We start from the raw sequence: 5,178 nt of genomic DNA on the forward strand, positions 1-5,178 counted from the left end.
ATTATCTTGGACCTTCAGAGACCTCCTCAGCACCAACTTCAAACCGGTTTGGCTCAGTGGATAGAGCGTCGGCCTGCAGACTAAAGGGTCCCAGGTTTGATTCCGGTCAAGGGCATGTGCCTTGGTTGCGGGCACATACCCAGTAGGCGGTGTGCAGGGGGCAGCTGATCGATGTTTCTCTCTCGTCGATGTTTCTAACTATCTCTCTCCCTTCCTCTCTATAATAAAATCAATAAAAAATATATATATATATTTTAAAAAAGCTTATAGTTGGGCCTCAAAGCAGACTCTTAACTGGATGTTTTAGACCCTCTATTGCCCTGTTCAGATGATCCACACAATCAAAAAGACTCAGAGCATCATCCCACTACAGGTTGCAGGTCAATCCCCAGCCAGGGCACACACAAGAAGCAACCAATGAATGCATACATAAGTAGAACTACAAATCTATGTTTCTCTCCCTTCCTCTCTTTCTCTAAAATCAATCAATAAAAATAAATAAAAAGAGGGGGGAAAAGAAAGAAAGTTTCCCCCAAAGACCCAGGAAGTGGTAGCTGGTAGAAAATACATGTTATTAGAAGAAACTGCTAAGGGAAGAGAAGCCAGACCTAGAAGCTTAGAGACCACCCACTCTGGGGTCTGAACACTGCTTCACCCAGTTGGAGGGCCTTGGGCAGGTTACCTAATGTCTCCCAGCCTCAGTTTCCTCATCAGTGAAGTGGGGGCAATACTACCGCTTAGATAAGAAGTAGATGATGCACGCAAAGTGCTTAGCCCACAACTTGGTACCTCATATATGCTCAAACTATGCTAGCGATAAGCCTTATGGATGACAGGTGGATCAAGGCCCCGCTGAGGGTGAGGGGCGGGCTGTCGAGAAGCAGGGAGGCTCCCAGGCACAGGTTGCTTAGCCAGAGGTAAGCCGCTAATGGTTGCAGGGGTCTTCAAACTACGGCCCGCGGGCCACATGCGGCCCGCAGAGGAGTCTGATCCGGCCCGCCAGGTTTTTTGGGCAGTGAGCGCAGCCGAGGTGTTACAGTAGGAATTAGTAGTTCATATAGTCCGGCCCTCCAGCTCTCTGAGGGACCGTGATCTGGCCCCCACTTTAAAAAGTTTGAGGACACCTGAAGGCTAGAATAAAACACAAGGCCCAAGCCTGCTGCGAAGCAGTCTGTATACATTATTACCTCATTGAAACCTCAGTCTCTTCCTCAGTCAAAAACAGGGGTTTGCAGGGACGCGGGTGGGGGGTGCGGGGCAATGTTAAAATATGTACACAGATAATAATTTAATTAAAAAAAAACACAACAACAACAGGGGTTTGGAACAGAAGCTTCCTAAGGCTTTTTCCAATTCAGTGAGTACTTGTAAAAGGTTTTCTGTTTACAAAGTATGTTTCACTTTGTAGCCAACCTACAATCCTGTGCGTGCTGTAATAGTTGCAACGGTCACACAGCCAGACCTGGCCCGGGAACCAGGAGGACGGCCGTCTTCCCCGGACCCGCACCCGGTGGCAGAGGGTGCGGAGAGGGTGGGGGAGACCTGGAGCCCCACCCGGGGCCCAGGGAGGGGCATGGCCCTGGAAGACGACGTCATGGAAGCTTGGCTCCGGCTCCTGCTGGCATCCGGTGCTGCCGGGCTGTGCGAGGCCAGAGGCCTGGGCCTGGAACCCATCAACCCCACCTGTCAGCCCCCGTGGCCGGCTCGCTGGCCTCTGGTTATCACTGAGGAGAGTGTGGCTTCAGCCAGGGGCCCCGAATCCCCTCCCTGCTAGCAACCTGAGGGCAGGGGGACGGTTCCCATCAGCCTAGCATCCCCGATGTGACGGAGCTGCTGTCTGACAGGCTCTGAGAAATATGCAAAGACCTCACTCTTCGTAAATATTTATTGAACACCTACAGTGTGCCCGGGCCCGAGCCGGCTGCAGGGAATCAGACAGACATTCCTGTTTACTCCGGTAAAGTAAGCTGTAAAGGAAAGCTACGTGTAGTGGGAAGTAAAAGAGAGCAATTCGCTTGGCACACGGAAAACAGAGGCGGCCTTAGAGCGGAGAGCGGATGTATAGCTGGGGAAAGCGTTCCAGAGAGAGGAAGGCCCGGGAGAGACCCTGAGAGAGGGACACGTGGCGTAGCTGAGGACCAGTGTGGGGTGCGCACACAGTAGGCTCGCCCTCAGTAAATGCCCACTGAACACATGAACAAGCGATCATGAGGAGTCCTGCTGCCAGCCAAGGTGGAGCCACAGGGACCGGATTGACATTCCCACCTAACACAACGGAAATGCCCAACACAATACATGGCGCAGTGGCTCTGAAGACACTGAATGCCAGACAAGGAAAAATATAGGGTGTTTCCCCCAAATGTACACACATTTTGAATCATTAGAAAGGCAGTGTTTATTAAAATACATTTCATTTTTGGGGGGTGCGGACGGGAGCAGGCCGGAAGAGGTTAATGGGGGACAAAGGAGGACCTACGTAATACTGTCAACAATAAAGATAAACTGAGCTATCCTCTCTTACAGAGTGGATGCATTTTGGGGGGACGCTCCTGTAAGTCAGAAAACCAATGTAGTGAGCCCCACTGTACTGCCCGAAGCTTCCAGACCGGGGCAGGCAGGTGGAGTCTGGTGGTCTAGGCACTGGAAAGGTGAAGCCAGGGGCCTGGGGACACAAGGCAGAGAACTGAAAAGGCAAGAGCCGCACAGAGAGCGCGGGAGCTCCCCAGAGGGCCCCCCTTCGGTGACGCAGCACAGTGCCTCCGCGAGCGAGGAAGCCTCTGGAAGCCGGCGGGAACCACGCAAAGGAATCAGCACCATCCTGGGAGCCGACACGGGGCTGGGAGCAGTGCTGTTCCCACACCAGAGTGGAAACTTCACAATTAATGGGGCCTCGAGTGGAACACGCAGAAGAATTTTTGGCTCAAAAGTAGGTCAAACGAAAGGCTGTCCTGGCCCCACCTAACAAAAACAAGATCTGAAAGGGCCAAACTATTTTCAAATGACTTTTGTACCCCAGAACAAAGCTCAAGAATATTTATACAAATACAAAAATAGCTCCCAGCAAAATAAAATTCACAATGTCTGGCAACCAGTAAAAATTAGCATGTATATAAAGAAACAGGAAAATATGGCTCATGATGGAAAGAAAACCCAATCAATGGAAACCCACCCAGAAATTTCACAGATGGAAGAATTAGGAGACACAGACATTAAAACTCTACTCCATAGGTACAAGAAGATAGAGGAGAGAGTGCTGTGTTAAGTAGAGATATAGAAGATATTTTTTAAAGGGAGAGGGAGAGAGATAGAAACATCAATGATAAGAGGAAGTCATTGAATGGCTGCCTCATGCACGCCCCCTACTGGAGATGGAGCCCAAAACCCAGGCATATGCCCTTGAGCAAAATCAAACCTGGGACCCTCAGTCTGCAGGCCAACACTCTATCCACTGAGCCAAACCAGCTAAGGCTAGAAGATGTCTTTTATTTTTTATTTTATTTTATTTTATTTTTTTAAATATATTTTATTGATTTTGTGCAGAGAGAAAGGGAGAGAGATAGAGAGTCAGAAACATCGATGAGAAAGAGTCATCGATCAGTTGCCTCTTGCACACCCCCCACCGGGGATATGCCCGCAACCAAGGTACATGCCCTTGACCGGAATCGAACCCGGGTCCCTTCAGTCCCCAAGCCGACGCTCTATCCATTGAGCCAAACCGGTTTCAGCTAGAAGATGTCTTTTAAAAGACTTAAATTGAAGGGGGAAAAAGACTTAAATTGAAATTCTAGAGATGAAAACTATAATGTCTGAGATTTTTAAAAAAGCACTACATGGATTAATGGAACATTAGACATGGCAGAAAATTAGTGAACTTAATGTGTAGTAATAAAAACTATCTAAAATGAAACAGAGAAAAAGCTTTAAAAAGTATAATAACATCAGTGAGCTGAGACAGCTTCAAGTGTAATTGAAATCTCCAAAAGAGGGAGGACACAAAAGATTATTTAAAGAAAAATAAACTGAAACATTTCCAAATTTGATGAAAACTACAAATCTACAGACGTAAGATACTTAATAAACCCCAAGCACAATAAACATAAAGAAACTACACCAAGCTCTGATCCTCCCTGTTCTGCAGGCAGCCAGCCACCTCTTGTTGTGCGGTGCCAGTCAGGTCTGACACATAACGGTTAAGGACTGAGTCAGTAGACTTGGCCTCGTCACCAGGCCTACTTTTAACTCTAGCAATGTGGATATTGTTGTCATCAATGACCTCCTCATTGAACTGAACTTCATGGTCTACAATACATGTTCCTGTCTTGTTCCACCCATGGCAAGTTCAATGGCCCATTCCCATCTCCCCGGAGCCAGATCCCACCACCAAATGGGGTGATGCTGGTGCTGAGTATGTTGTGGAGTCCACTGGTGTCTGCATCACCTTGGAGAAGGCTGCGGCTCACTTGGAGGTTTGAGCCAAAAGGGTCGTATCTATGCTCCTTCTGCTGATGCCCTCACGTTTGTGATGGATGTGAAACATGAGAAATATGACAAATCCCTGAGGATTGTCAGCAATGCCTCCCGTACCACCAACTGCTTGGCCCACCACGGGCCAAGGCCATCCATGACAAGTTTGGCATCGTGAGGGACTCACGGCCACAGTCTATGCCATCACTGCCACCCAGGAGACTGTGGGTGGTCCCTCTGGGAAGCTGTGGTGTGATGGCTGAGGGGCTGAACATCATCTCTGCTCGGACTGGTGCTGCCAAGGCTGTGGGCAAGGTCATCCTGAGCTGAATAAGAAGCTCACTGGCATGGCCCTCCATGTCCCTACCTCCTAATGTTTTGGTTATGGATCTGACCTCCCATCTGGAGAAAGATTCCGAATACGAAGACACTAAGAAGCTGGGGAAGGCGGCATCCTGGGCTACACGAGGTTGTCTTCTGTGGCTTTAACAGTCACAGCCGCTATCCGCCCTCAACGCTGGGGCTTCCAGCTCTTTTGTTTGGGAGGTGGGCCTCACATTGCTCTCTGACCACTTTGTCAAGCTCATTTCCTGGTCTGACAATGAATCTGACTCCAGCACCTGAGTGATGGATCCTAGAGCCTCCAAGAAGGAAGAGGGGCCAAAACCGGTTTGGCTCAGTGGATAGAGCATTGGCCTGCGGACTGAAAGGTCC

General features: G+C 49.2%; 1 pseudogene; it reads left to right on the forward strand.

Annotated features, from left to right (window-relative positions):
• The first annotated feature begins 1,573 nt into the window (after positions 1–1,573).
• Positions 1,574–4,953, forward strand: LOC118709498 (annotated as a pseudogene).
• Positions 4,954–5,178: the final 225 nt, after the last annotated feature.

This window comes from Pipistrellus kuhlii, unplaced genomic scaffold (genome assembly GCF_014108245.1).
Source record: "Pipistrellus kuhlii isolate mPipKuh1 unplaced genomic scaffold, mPipKuh1.p scaffold_m20_p_1, whole genome shotgun sequence".
In the NCBI taxonomy this organism is placed as follows: domain Eukaryota; kingdom Metazoa; phylum Chordata; class Mammalia; order Chiroptera; family Vespertilionidae; genus Pipistrellus; species Pipistrellus kuhlii.